Here is a 16241-nt window from a genome sequence, read left to right on the forward strand (position 1 = left end):
AAATCATCCGACCAGAACCAGCTGATAATATGCACATCTCCTCTTGGTAGTGAAGCTTCCCATTAAGTTTTATTGAATTCCGGTCATTAATTGCTGAGAAATAGTCCGGACAAAAATTGTGCACGGACGGACACACGCACGGAAAAAAATTTGGGAAAGCATAAAAATGTTACGAATCTATACGAAACAATAATGTTACAAAAATCGGGGCTGTACCCCTTGGGGGTAACTTTCCAAATTTTAGGGAAGGGGTGTCCCACTGAGACTTCCGAAATATGACCCATTTTTATACCGGAACTCTGAAAAAGTAGACCCATTTTAATACAAGATTTTTTTAAAAGCAGACCCATTGTATACGATACCATTTGGAAAGAGGACCCATTTCAATACAAGAATTTCAAGAAACTGGACCCATTTCAATACTAGAATTGTAGCAATGTCATTCATGCGGTCGGAATTATTTCAAAACTTGTTCAGCATTTCATTAAAGCACTTTTTGTGCAAGTTTCTTTAAGATTGGACAATAAATGTGAGTTATAGAGTGTTCACAAGGTTAACAAGATTTTACAAAACCCATACAGAGTAAAGTGCCTTCAATTCCTTTTGGCAACCATGTTCTTCGAAAACTTTTGAAATCGTTCAATATTTTTATATGAAAGCATGTTCTGAGCAGCTCCTGACAGCTGGCTTTTAACTATATCCGAACAAAATTGATAGGCTAGCTAGAAAATCTACATGCTATCCTGTTAAAGAATGGAATTTCGCTAATATTACGGACATCATCCAATCAAAAGTTTACTTTTGATATTTTTTTTACAGTTAAAAAAAGCACGTTTGTCGTTCTTATGCGTGCCTATTAAACAATTATGTCAGGCAACCTCGTGGTATAATTATAACGCATCAAGATGTGTTGTTTACAGGGGAGGGGAGTTGATCAATGATAAAACGAAGATGATATTGTTTAGCTCACCTGGCCGGCTTTTGGGCTACCGTGATGTTCGTTCTCCGCCCATAACATCTGTGGTTAACGTCCGTTCATGACGTACGTACGTCAACTTTTTTTGCTCTACGATATCTCCTCTTGAACCACTTGTAAGAATTTTATGAAACTTTACAGGAATGTTATGAAACTTCACAGGAAAGTTGCATGGATGGTCGTCAATGAAAATTGTTCAAACAGTTCCAGTTCATTGATTTATATGGTCTCGGTGTCCGAAACGGGGTTTAAGAATGAGCATTTTATAGTTATATTTTCATATATTGTCCCTGTCGTGAAAAGTGGATACGCCCCAAGGTTCATTAGTTTAAAATAGACTTACCACGGTACATAACGAAAACCTTGAAAAAAATATCTGAAGCCGCAAAGGTCAAGGCTTTACATTTTGGTGTGTATCATCTTCAAAAACTCATCTATACAGTTTTTTCACATCAAGCTCCAGAATTTAAAAGTGCCCATGCCACAGGAACGCCCAGTTTTACATAAACGTTTTGAAACACCATCTAAAGGTTCTCTAGTTGTTCAAATCATGCGACGGGGGTCGACATTGGCGTCGCCTTGGGGTGTCCCCATTTTTTCATTGACTTACATAGACAAACAACTGTAAACATCTTTTAGTGTGAATCCCCAATGGACATGCCTTTCGTATGCTCTGTGATCAAAAGTAGCCAAGCCACCGCAGTCACCTGATGTGCTTCAACGTATATGGAAAACTTGTTAAAATCTTCTTGTCTGAAACTGCAAAGCCAAAAACTTACATTTGCAGTACATAGCATCATCCAGTACATGTGTACCTCTATAAAGATTGTTTAAATTATGCCCCAGGGGTCAGAAATGGCTTGGGGATCCACTTTCACATGGACTTATGTAAGACAAATCTTCTTCTTGTCTATAATCTTAAAGCAGAGTGTTTCCACATTTTGTTTCTTGTATCATCTTAAGATCAACAAAGTTTGTTTAAAGTATCGGGTCAAAACCTACCTTTCCCCCATGTCCAACATTTTTACATTAGTTTAAACCTATTTATTTTAGCTCGATTGCATAAAAAGCGAAAGATTTATTTGAAACGATTTCGAGTCCGTTTCCTGTGACTAGAACCAGTACTTGGTTTCTCTGGGGGAGATCTAAAGAACGCTTCCACAGTGGGGAACGAACCCGTGACCTCCCGGTCACTTGGACACCATATCCACTACACCACAGCGACCATTTTTACATTGGCTTTAATAGGAAGGAAACTTAAAATATTCTTTTATGAAAACGAAAATAGTCAATGGTCTTTTTATTAGGAATGTAGCATTACAAAAGAGGTCCTCTCCACTGTTTTGGAAATTATGCTACTGGGGTCAGAAGTGGTCTCAGACCAGGTATCATTAATATTATATTGTCTTTCTTATTAAAATCTGCTTGTCAGAACCCACACAGACCAAAGCTTTCATATTCAGTATGTTGCATCCTATATAGGTTCTTTGACAAAGTGAGTTCATATCATAACCCCTAGACCAAAGCTGAGATAGCCCCTGTTGTCAGCTTTTAAAGCCTTTTGTTTTTTCACTTACCTCATATCTGCAAGTCTTGCTAACACGAGTCATATCTTTGTGTAAACTTCTGTTTTATAGTAAAGGGCATAGACTGTACATGTTAATTCATTTATTTATGATTGTTTTTATAAAAGACTGTGCAAATGCGAATTGTGTCCTTAAAATGAAGAGGTTTAATTGAATTCAAAATACACGTAAAGGTTTTTATTTTTTGCAACAGCCAAAGTCTTACACTTACTGTTTGCAGATAAATATTTTACAGATGTCTTTACAACGCCGTTCATGCTGAATGGGAGTGTGGCCTTGTTATAAGCTATGAAACATCACCATCTAGGGTGCTGCAGTTTTTTATTTTAAAATCTTTGAATATAGAGTTCATAAGATTGTCACCGTTGAAATATGAATTTTGTAGCAAATGACATGACAATTGCAACAACAAATTGTAAGCTGTAATAACTATGAGAAGAAATACAGAAGCTCTGATCCCTACACAAAGGTTCTACAAATTCAAGAATTGCATCATTTGAAGCGAATATTTATACAAACAAATGCATTAAACTATGTAATAACGTAGCGGTTAACAAATTATATATTATAAAAAACTTAAAAAGCAGTAATGTATCTAACAAACAATTCATTATCAAACAATAATATATGTTAAAACAAGCGATGTGTTTGTGAAACACTATGTCCCCATATATTTGACCTTTGACTTTGAAGGATGATCTTGACCTTGACTTTTCACCACTCAAAATGTGCAGGTCGATGAGATACACATGCATGCCAAGTTGGTATCTTCAATATATCAAAAGTGTACATTAAATGAGCGATTTTGACCCATATATTTGACCTTTGACATTGAAGGATGACCTTGACCTTTCACCACTCAAAATGTGCAGCTCTATGAGATACACATGCATACCAAATATGAAGTTGCTATCTTCAATATTGAACAAGCTATTGCAAATGTTAAAGTTTGAAGCAAACCAACAAGCCAACTAACAAACCAACAGACAGGGCAAAAACAATATGTCCCCCACTATAGACATAAAAAGTACTCATAAACGTGTCAATTGAAATTCCAAGTAAATATTTTACAATATTATTACAGCCATACGAGTCATTGCACACAACATTTTGATAGGACGGTGTTCAACTCGCTTAAGTCAAGCTGGAACACTCACGTCGACAATTTTGTAAAGCACACAGGAATGTCGTTGGGGCACTCAAGCTTTCTGCGAGTATTACACATGTTTGAGTGGTTTTGTAACTAGATTACTCATAAATACGAATTAGAAGTTATGCTGTGCATTGTATTTGTCTTTAGCGTGAAAACAAAAATCTTCGATCAACTTGTTTTCGATACCTGATGGGCTTCATAGACGTTCACATCCACAGACGCTAACACACGTAGTGCATTTAGCAAGGCATCGTAACTATATAGTTAACCAATATTAATCTATATTATCATGAATAGTGTGAAAATAAATTTAACGAAACCTCGCTGGTCTTGTATGGCGACCACCAATCGAACTGGTATGCACCGGGGGCAAAGATCGAACCCGGGTTGCCGATCTTACAAGCGTGGTCGATAACGTAAGTTTTTCAGTCATTTTATATTTTATAGGTAGATTAAATTTATTTCAATATAGACCAAATATTGAAAAACATAAATAGAACAAATACTTATTTGCATTAGTGACTAAAATAGTATTAAACCATATAATATATGGTCATTTACACTGACATCTCTCACTGTCCGACTCAATGTCGAAACTGTCCGACTCACAATCAAACTGGAGTAGCTGTATACAGCTACACATATAGGCAAAATCTTAACCATTTTGCCTGCAAAAACGGTTGAAATGCGTAGCAGGAATAATAGGCTGGGTACCAGTATGGAGAAACCGTCCTGACACTGTCCGACTCACGATCACTTTACCCTAGTGCATACGCAATCAATTAAGTATTATTTACATGCAGTGAGTACACACAAAAACGTTTAACGATATTTAAGATATTTACATGTACATGCTTTCCGTCTCTTCAACAATGAATACAGGCCTACATTCATTTACGCCTCATCCTCGTCAACGTCAATGAAGTTTATACGATTTTTGTTGAGGAATATGATGGCATCCACAATTCCACTGGATAGTATATTTCTTATCTTACTAAGCATCAAGCCGTTAGAACTGAACACTCTTTCGGAAGGCACTGACGTCGCGGGCACACGTCGGGCTACCACTGCCACCTTCGGGAACCGTGACTCGTTCCCCCGCCACCGCTGCAGAGGAATCATGTCATTCACCAACTTCTCGTTGATGTAACACTGCAGCTCGTCCACCATAAGTTATAACTAGAAATGGCACGGCAGAGGCCGACGCGTTTCCCCACGCCGCATGTTTGACCCAGGGGCGCCCCAGGGTTGGTAATGGGGCCATGCATTGTTGAGATTGACGGTATTGTCATAAGAGATGTTCAGTATCAATTTGAAGTAAATCGGTGTACAAATGAACAAGTTTATGTAAAATAACATTAAAAAATAGTGAAATCTCTGACCCTGACCCACCCAAACCCCCATAATTTTTGACCCAGGGTCAGATCAAAATTCCAAATAGCGCACTGTCGCACATATGCTCATAGCTACCATGTGTGTACATTTCAAGGTTCTAGTACTAATAGTGTAGGAGAAAGTGGCGATGACAGACGGACAGACAGCGGAGATAACCACATAATAGATTACAAAATCTAAACGCTGACCCTAAGTTCAAGGTCAAGGTCACAGGGGTAAAAAAAAGTATGCGCATGGAAAGGTCTTGTCCAGATACACATGCGCAACAAATATGAAAGCAATATCTGAAGGGACTCAGACGTTATGAGCTTTTTTTGAATCGCGGTCGCATATTTCAAAACCTGAACGCGAACCCCAAATTCAAAAATTTCATGCGCATGGAAAGGTGTTGTCCAGATACACATGCGTACCAAATATGAAAGCAATATCTAAAGGGACACAGTAGGTTTGAGCCTTTTTCGAATCGCGGTCGCAGATTTCGAAACCTGAACGCTGACCTCAAGTTCAAGGTCAAGGTCACAGGGGTCAAAAAATTATGCGCATGGAAAGGTGTTGTCAAGATACACATGCATACCAAATATTAAAGCGATATCTGAAGGAACACAGTAGGTATGAGCCTTTTTCGAATCGCGGTCGCAGACTTCGAAACCTGAACGCTGACCTCAGGTTCAAGGTCAAGCTCACAGGGTCATACGTTTTATGCGCATGGAAAGGTGTTGTCCAGATACACATGCATACCAAATATGAAAGAAATTTCTGAAGGGACACAGTAGTTATGAGCCTTTTTCGAATCGCGGTCGTAGATTTCGAAACCTGAACGCTTACCTCCAGTTCAATGTCAAGGTCACAGGGGTAACAAGAGATGTGTTTTTCAGAAACACAATGCCTCCTACTGCGCCGCTTTGATAAAAGTTGTTTGGACCTTTGATCTTGAAGGATGACCTTGACCTTTCACCACTCAAAATGTGCAGCTCCATGAGATACACATGCATACCAAATACTACGTTGCTATGTGAAGGGACATAGAAGTTATGAGCATTTTTCGAAACCTGAACGCGAAACCTAAACGCAAAGTGTGACGGAAAGATGGACGGACGGACACAATTGTATGCGCATTGAAAGGTGTTGTCTAGATACACATGCATAGCAAATATGAAAGGAATATCTGAAGGGACACAGAGGTTATGAGCCTTTTTCGAATCGCGGTCGCAGGAAAATTTCTGACCCGGCCCCACCCCAACCCCCATAACTTTTAACCCAGGGTCAGATCAAAATTCCAAATAGTTCACCGTCGCACGTACGCTCATAGCTACCATGTGTGTAAGTTTTAAGGTTCTAGTGCTAATAGTGTAGGAGGAGATAGTGGCCAGGATGGACGGACGGACAGGCGGCGGAGATAACCACATAATCCCCACTTTTTCTCCGAAAAGCATGGGGATAATTAAAACTACAGAATATATGTTACATGTACTTAGTCCATTGCACTTTCAGTTCTTTTCACTCGTTCATTGAGATTCACTTCATTTGACGCAGCACCTGACAATTCAACACCCATTTCACCAGGATCTTCATCAGTCATTGCTTCCGACGTCTCCGAATGAGTATAAGCAGATTGTTCAACGGACAATTCATTCGAGACACCGGCAACCATATCAGGGCGACTTTCCGCAGGCATTTCGACAGCCCTTTCAGCAGCCATTTCACCCTCACGTTCAGGTATTAGAGCTTGCATGTCGTCGCGAACAAGAGCCGCTATCAACTCTGGCACGGAGGAATCGAGTCCGGAAATATTCATCATGTGAACATCGTCGTTGTCGGCCAGGGAATGTGGAGAATCGTTCAGGCCACACACTATCAATTTGACTGCTGTATTTGTGGCGTACTGGCGGAACATTTGCAGTGCCTCAACAACATGGTGCGAGGAGAACCTGCATGGAAACAATGGCATATTCTAAATATAATCGAAAGAAATGCACTAGAGATAATTAAAACTTGAACATATTCACATTGTATTATTATTGTTATGATGCATGTCTATCATAAAACTGTATCTAACGTTGCTTGTGTTCAATTTCTATGGATCAGAATTTCAGATCATTGTTAATTGATAAACATAAACAGATAAACGACGAGAATAATTATTTCTTAACAAAAAACTTACGCGTTCTTAGAATCAGCAAAGAAAAGGAAGAGGTCGATATCGTTTCTCCTGGCGTCTATAATCGGCTTAGACCAGTCGGCCATCCCAGGCATGTACAAGCCATTCAACTTTGCAAATACCGAATCCATGTCATCATCACGGTTGACGTCAAGTGCTTCTACTGTATCCTTACCAACAAATGGAAGCATGTAGTTAAAATCTATTTCAGCATTGTGTAGTGTTATATTTGTTTTAATCGGCATTGACTAAATGCAAATTCGAATTGACATGTATACAAAACTATATTAGAAACAATCGAACATAAGACGAAAACAAAAATGAGAGGCCATCAATAAGGGTCGATTGGTTGTTGTCGGCTGTGGTACTTTCTCTAGTATAGTACAATGTACCCCGGGTAAGGAAAATAAGCTTAAAGGCACCCAGCCAAACTCCGGGTTACTATGTTGTCCGTACCCCGTGTACTTAGCAGTGATTAGCAATAACCGGGATAAGTAGTACCTGAGCTGACAATGACCAATCGTGGTTGTAACAAACGGTAGTTGTCGGCTCAGGTACTACTTAAAAGAACCAAGGGTACTCTTAATTATACTGCAAATTACAATGTACTATAGGTAAGGAAAATATGCTTTAAGGGAACCGTCCATACTCTGGGGTAATTTTTAGTATATTTGCCACACCTCGGTTACTTTGATGTATTCCTAAGAGTTCTCGAGCTACTTAAAAGTACTACCTGAGCCGACAATGACCAATTGAGAATCAATAAGGCAAATGCATATCAATATACAAATCTGTCTTTAACGAATAAATCTGGAGTGTTCTTATTTATGTTTTGTTAAATTATTATGATTGTTGTTTTAAGAAAGAAAACAACTACCTTTTGCGAATCGTTATCATATTCGTGATATTCATACTAAAGAAAGAAAAAAATACTATTCATAAAAAAATCGAGCTTTACCTTTTATAATGGGTCTACACGTTTCTTCTGTTTTCACAATCGTTAGCATCATGACTACGACAATTTCCATCATGGTAAACGCACTATAATTTAGATGGAATTAACTTTAATATTAACCCATTTATGCCTAATGGACTTTCCCATCCTTCTAAATTTGGATCAATGTATTTCCAAAATTAGGGATGTCTAGTATATTTATTTCTATATTTAGAATATTTCTTACAGAAATTCCTTTAAGCAAACAGCGCAGACCCTGATGAGGCGCCGCATCATGCGGCGTCTCATCTGGGTCTACGCTGTTTGGCAAGGCATTTTTTCTAGACGCTAGGCATAAATGGGTTAAATTCCTAATCCATGCGCGTTTGAGTAGGTTTGTTGGTCACCACGTCCGAAAGAGGTGGGTGGGTGTGGGGGCGTTTCTTCAGGTACTCCCACCATAGCACAAGACCATATCGAATGTTATTTTTTTTTAATGAACTACAAATATAATAATATCAATGTGTCGTGTGTTCAGCAATTAATTATTCAGGAGAGATTTTACATACTCGGGTAGATCACATAATGTAGCTTAAGGAGCGGAAGCACTCGTAAACTTGAAAAAAAACACAAATAAGTATTCAGTGGTGCATTATGTATTTCACTCCAAATGCAAGTATACAAAGTTGTTGATCTTTTGTCAAAACAACACAATGCTCTTTAATTTACAACATAATATTTATATATTTTCATTATTTCACTTAAACGGACCAATTTATATTAATATTACAATAATATAAGAAATAAACAAATCATGTATGGCTGAATAACAGACAACTCACCACGCCCCGTGTTTCACTAAATCGTTTCCGTCGCTAAGGGCCAGCGCTTTGTAGATTTGCTTTCCCGTGGGACGCACCTTGGAGAACGATCGATAGAATGCCCTTTCGAGTGCGTTAACGATGCGTGGTTGAGGTTCCCACAATGTTCTTCTTTGTTCGCCATGCTCTTCACCTTTAAGTGTGTAGTTCTTTTGCATTTAATGATCACATTTATATTTAAATTATCACGATAATAGTCATTATCAAAACAAGTTTTCTCGATTTATAATTGTTTAACCATATGTATATCAACCACGTGATGGTAGCCGATCCACGTGGTACAATAATTGCGTCTTACAGGACCAACGGTATGGATAACAATGTGTAATCCGAATAAAAAAATAATAATAAATAAATGTTAGCAATTATGTACCCTGTAAAACAATATTCCAAACATTCAATCTGCTTCGCTTTATGCTTAAAAAGGGCCGAATCTTAATATTTGTCTTATATTTAGGCGAAATACAGTTGAAATCAAACGTGTGTACAAGGAACAGACGAAGTTCACTGCGAAGTAAAAGATTGACCGAAGATTTAAACCAGATATTACAGTAAAAAAATATATATATGGCTTATATATCTGTTTCGCTTTGTATAGCTTGAGTGGATGAATGTTTCCTCCGATCCCCCCTTGTTCAATCTCCCATTCGCCTTCGATATCCATTTCTGTTTCAGTGTTGATTGCATCTAATCTGGACACAACGTAGTTCTGTTAAATATAAAGATTGATTGCATATGTAACGCCATGTGGAGTGCATATTAGAGCTTTTGGAGAAAAGGTAAAAAGAAGATTGTATCTCATATTTCATAGTGATGCAAACGGATGAACCATTATCTTGTAAATATCCTCGTGACTTACAAATGTTTCCTCGCCATCTGGGCCTTCGAAGACTTGACGGAAAGTCATAAGCCCAAGCTTTCGAACCATAGCTTCGATGGGCATGTACTTCGGTAGGCTCATTAATACTGTTCTTTCTTTCAGAAGCCAAGTTGGACATTGTTCCCAAGTCAGGCGATGAGTTTCAATCAAAACGCGAAGTGTGCTCGGATCTTGAGTGTCTTTTGCATCCTCGAGTGCTTTCATAAGCACGTAAATTTGCCAAAGTTCCTGTCTAGTGACCTCGGTGAGCATTTTCTCGGCGTCTTCAAAACCCCGTTTAATGTACCTAAGATTCCAGAACAGAAACGGTTCGTATACACACTCAAGGTAAATGTAAAGTAAATGTGTTAAAAAAAATCAGAACTCTATATTTGAAGTAACAATATCTTCATGTTTTATAAATTATCGACGAATGCACATAAGTGATATTATCAGAAGTATCAAATTAGTATACACGTACTCTAAAACGAGCTCGGTTATCGAATTGTTTCAAACAAATTCTAAAAGAGGTCATAAATAATCATTAGTAACCCATTGTGTCATAAGGGTATAAACTATATAGGATGGAGTTGTTATTCGTAGCGTTTTCTGCAATTGAGTGTGTACTCTTTATTCTGATAGGATTTAATGATCAAATGCAGTATGTAAAAAAACAATTCATAATAGATATCCAATGTACTTCTTGCAAAGATTGGAATAAAACGTGAACGTTACTTATATTGATAAAAAAATAGCATTGAATTTAGTTGATGCTGCAATAAAGTATCACAATTTAGACTTCCAATAACTTTGCGACATGGATATGCGACATGGATTTCTAATATCATGACACGCCTCCCATTCTCCAGTAATGATATACGTATTGGAACGGTCTTAAAACTTTAAATGATGCACTTAGCGATACGTAACTGTGAAATACAACAAGCGTACAAAATATGACATATGACTCGGTTGCAAACTTGATATAGGAAAATAAGCATGTTTCCTTTGCAGTGGTATGTGGAGTATTCAATGGTTCGTTTTTAAGGGTTGATTTATAATATGAAGATAATAATTGCGATATTAATCCATGTAATTTCAATATTCTGATACAATTTAGATAATTATGACTTTCTGTGTACTACCTGTTTATATCCATTATATTTACCTTAGTATAAACTGTATGGCTATATAGTCACTCTTGACATGAGCACGCGGCATGACATAACTATGAGAGATGCCGCCACGGCGTCTATACTTAGTTACAAGCCTATGCAATTTCTCTGGGTTGCTTTCAAACTGCGTGTACCATCTGGACACAGCCCGTCTGTGTGCCCGTCCCCAACCTTTACCTTTTTGTTTAATATAACGTCGCACAATAATTTGGCTTTTCGTATATAATATGAATAATACATTCACATCTATGTGAAGAATAAACATTTACATACAGAATTGGAGGGTAAGATCGGTCGTATGTTATGTTGCATACGCATTAACATGATGTTTACTAATTCTTATAAAAATGCTTTCAATAATAAAGCACAGTTAACATATGACACTGTATTTTTTCTCAACTTAACTTGTTAATTTCCGACTAAATTATCATGTTTGCCTAGTGCCCCTTTTATGAAATTTATCTCAAAAGTGAAAATGGAAAAATGATCACACTTGTTTGATTATTAAGCAATCTTTATATCACTGTAATTATTTTTTTTTAAACTGAACAATAATTTAAATCAATTGGAGATTCGCAAATGAGACATCACTTTATCATGCATTTTCTGTATTTTATCTGACTGTTAAAATAATTACGCTTTTCATATTGATTTTCTCGAAAAAAATTGGTCATGTTGGGGATATTGTATCAGATTTAAGGAGAGACATGCTACTTTTTGCCTTTAAGAAACAGCCGAATATCGGTAGTAATTTTGAGAAAAACCAAGCAATGGTACATATTAATACCTTGTTGGGAAATTTCCTTGCAGTATTTGATAAACATAAACAAAGCCGTCGGAATTCTGCAGATCTTGTTGAGCTTTGAGTAAGCTATCCGTTTCACATCGTTATTGGACCGTCTGCAACATCGAGCGTTGCGTCTGTGAATGCTGATCGTGTATATCAGCTGAACTACTTCTAACCCGCACGAGTTGGCGAATAACCTTCAAGGGAATTAAAAGCACCACGAGTTGAACATGAAAGCTTCCGGTTAAAAATGAATACATGTGGCGCAATAAGCAAACTTGAAGATAAACACATAAATAAGACTAAGCCAATCAATCAGCGAAGTTAGTAGGTGTGTTTTTTACATAAAGACTATGCAATGTTGATAATCCCCGATATCGTTGTTTAATAGCGTTGTCCATACAACCATTTTACATGATTATATACAATTACATTTGGATCAACGTCTTCTAAGTGGGTATGTTCAACAAACCAGAGTTTATCTACATTAATTGTATGTATTTTCATGATAAGTTAAAGTTTCATAAAAAATAGATGAAAAAATGTAATACACGCCTTAGCAAGATAGCATTTATGGCTTCGAGTTGTCCTGACTCTGTTGGTACTACTTCAACGAAAATAAATCTCTTCAGCCTATCGATATCGGTCATTTTTAAGACATAACAGTTTTCAGCATTCACAATCTGTAAATATAAAGTCAATCAGACCTACTCGTTTGCTAATCGCTAAACGAGTCAATATACGTCATTTATATCTATCTTTCTGTGTATGTATACTGCCAAGCGCCCTTTCGAGCATGGTATGCAGATATGGACATTATCGAGTCCGTTTCCTGGGAAGAACCAGTACTTGGTGTCTATGGAGGAGATAATGAGAACGCTCACCGAGTAGGGAGCGAACCCACGAACTTCCGATCGCTAGGCGGACACCTCATCCACTACACCACCTAACAATATTTACAGTGAACGAAATTCAATATGCTTGTATGAATGTGTCATCGTGTTTATATGTGTTGATACGTGTGTGTGTTTCAGAGTTTATTTACAGGTCCTACTGGCCTCTTCACGAGGTTACGGTAGCCCGACCTGCCCCTGTGACCTCTCAGGGGAAAAAGATTAATTTTAGAGTCAAAGTAGGTCAAATTTACCCCGGCTTCCCGGGTATTCGCCAAATACTTTAATTTTTAAAAGAGTTCGTTGCACGTTGGCCAATGAGACCTTAATGTGCTATCTACCTAAAGGTGGTGATGAGGAGCGGATCCCGCCGATTGTCCCGCACATTACTAATGTACAAGACACTCAACGCGGCCCACATCCCAACACCACCCGGTACGTAGGACCCGAAACACACACACGTATCGCTCTCACACCCCCACTCATTACGGGTGGCGCGTATGAAAGCGCCACGCCCGTGTGTTCCGGGTTCCTTGGTGGTGATCTGTGTATGGTTGTGTATAGTGTGTGGTATGTGATTGTTGTGCATTTGTCTGGAGCGGAAGAGGAGGTGTCTGTCGGTAATTTACGGTCGTCGGTCAGTCGTAAAGGGTTGTACGTGTATATTGTTGCAGTTCCCAGATCGCAGAACCCGCCGCCCCCGCACAAGCGCACCAACGCCGAGCGAGCCCGAGCCCCCCCCCCCCCGCGCCCGCATACGGCCCCGGCCCGAGCACCCAACCGCTGGAGACCCCCGAGACAAGCACCCTCATCCACCCACTTGCTGCGCGCGACAACAAATCAGTCGAGAACCAGCCATGGAGCCATCCAAAGCCCTACCCAGAGTCACCATCGTTCCTTCCCAGCCGCCTGCCAAACATCCAGACCATGTATCAAGCTGGGATGTATTAATTTTGCTGTTATGTTGTATTTGCTATTATAATTGGATAGGTATAGTAAATAAATGATCTAAAAGCTCCGTTGATATATCATATGATTTATTTATGTTTGATGTTAATTTGTAAAACTCATAGTATTATAGATTATGTCCTGTATTCTAGCTTTCATTTACCCAAGTGTGGTTGTTGTGCTCTCCGCCCCATGAGAGGTGTTAGTGGGGGTTCGAGCAGGATACAGGAAACGCCCCGATTCCAGAGGCGCCCCTGGTTCTTTTAAGTGCCCGGTGTATAGCACCGATACACTGCACCCCCGTTTAACGTCCCTCGCGGAGGACATGTTAGTACATAGTGTTAGTATTGGTGTTTATATACATGTGTAGTTCTGCTGTTTTGTGTCATAACTTGCGGTAACGTGGGCTCTCTCTGTTGTTATTTGGTATATAGTTTGGATGTTATTGCGTAGGGCAGGCTAGTTTTTGAAAGATCATGTATTTGATGATAGAAGAAGGGGACTATGTTTGTTTGATTGGGGCGAGATTACTAGTTCGTTGGGGGGCAGACAATCTTTTTGTAAATTCTTTCTTATTGATGTGTTAAGTGTCTTGTGAGACTGTGGTGTTGTAAGGACCTGACTAGTTTTGATAGGTCATTTATTTGATGAAAGAAGAGAGGGGCTGAGTTTGAGTAAATTTGGTATTAGGGAGAGCGCACACGTTAGTGTTTCTGGTTATAAAAGCAAAGACAGCATTCCTATGTGTGTGTGTAATATGCCAGGTTAGTATCGTGGTCTGGTCTAGGGCATGTCGAGCTAAGGGCTCGATCCGGCTACATAGGAACATATAAAGGTTAGTGTACCAATGAACTACAAACAGTCATTCTTTTCAGTATCTTTCAAGAGGGACGGCATGTAGCGTCTCTCGCTGAGGACATGTTAGTATATGTGTCATATTTTATAGTAGCTTGGGCACTCTCTGTTGCTATTTTGGGTAATGGTTGTATGTTGATGTGAGGGTCAGACTAGATTTTTGACAGATCATGTACTAGATGATAGAAGAGAGGGACTGAGTGTGTGTAAATGGACCAAGATGACTATTTTGTTTTGTGGGCTTTGACAATTTCGAGATTTTCTTTCTTCTTTCTGAGGTGATTGCCTGTGGCACTGTGGTGTTGTGAGGGCCAGACTTTGTTTTTGATAGATCATTTATTTGATGATAGAAGAGATGGGATGTGGTTATGGTAGTTTGGTATTAGGAGAGTGAGCGCTTTACTGGTTCGGGTTATGTATGATATCAGAGGCAGCAGTTCTATGTGTTATTGTGGCTATTTCAATGGTTAGTAAATAAATGGACTGCAATGAGTTATTCTATCTATACACTGAGAAACAAATATACTAATTATCATCACTTTTCTTTTTTTGGTAATCTTGGGTGGGTCGTGTCGACAGAGCCACAGTGCGAGGGGGGGGGCGCCTCACCACCCCAGCCGACACGCTCCATCCAACATTTTTTTTTAATATAATGCATTTATAAAATGGTTGTGATATCTACATCTAAAGGGGTTGTACTGAAGGTTTCTCTATTGAGTTACCTGAGTGCGCTTCCTGATGCGGCTTCCGTCTCTGTGCGGAAGTGTAGTGTCTGCGTGCTTACCCCACTACCGTCGTCGTCGGCTGCTGCGTGCTGGGTGCAGCGGCAAAAATTTAAAATAACGAGGACCAGCACAGGTGGGGGGGGAGGGTCTCGCGGAACCCGGATACTGTTAGCCCGATTTTTGGTTTACAAAGGGGGGGATTTTAGATTTGTCCATATCTTTACATAGTGGTTACAGATGTCCGTTTTTATTTTTATCAAGCGTAACTATCCGTCATTGATTCTGATAGCGTGCCCTTAGGGTTAAATTGCGTTTATGTTGTACGGTCGCGGTTGTTAACGAGACAGGCGGCCGATACATTTCATGATTTGGTTGACAGTTATATTCAGTACCGTTATCCCTTCCGTCGTTTTAGTAAGAGAGTGTTGTTGATGTTTTACTGGGTTATAATGTGTAGCTTGTCAGCCCTTGCCCGTCCGTGGCGTCGTCACAGGGCACAGACCAGGGGGCCCCACTGACACACAGGTGTGACCCGTTGGCTATGCCCTGCGACGAATAACTATAGGTCGGTTGTCATATCCGTGTTATGCTCAGGCCGTGATAATACCGTAGGTTCACTCTGTGCGGGCCCGGGCGAACGGCCCCAGTGACATACGGAAGTGACCCTTCATCCGTGCCCGCACAGAGGTCCCCCTTATGGCTATAGTCCACGGACGGGGTCCGGCAGACAGGGTTAATGTTATGTAGTTACCTAGATGTGTTTTTAGTCCGGCACCGGAACGCGCTTTATTCGCACTTTTGTAAGTTACGCGATTTGTTTATACGCATATTTGTGCTATTTCGGAAGCCTAAGGAAATGATTTATGCAAGAAGATTCTGGATTGGTTAGTATGCCCTGCTGTATCGCTTTATTTTA

Source organism: Dreissena polymorpha, chromosome 3, assembly GCF_020536995.1.
Source record: "Dreissena polymorpha isolate Duluth1 chromosome 3, UMN_Dpol_1.0, whole genome shotgun sequence".
NCBI classification, from domain to species: Eukaryota; Metazoa; Mollusca; class Bivalvia; order Myida; family Dreissenidae; genus Dreissena; species Dreissena polymorpha.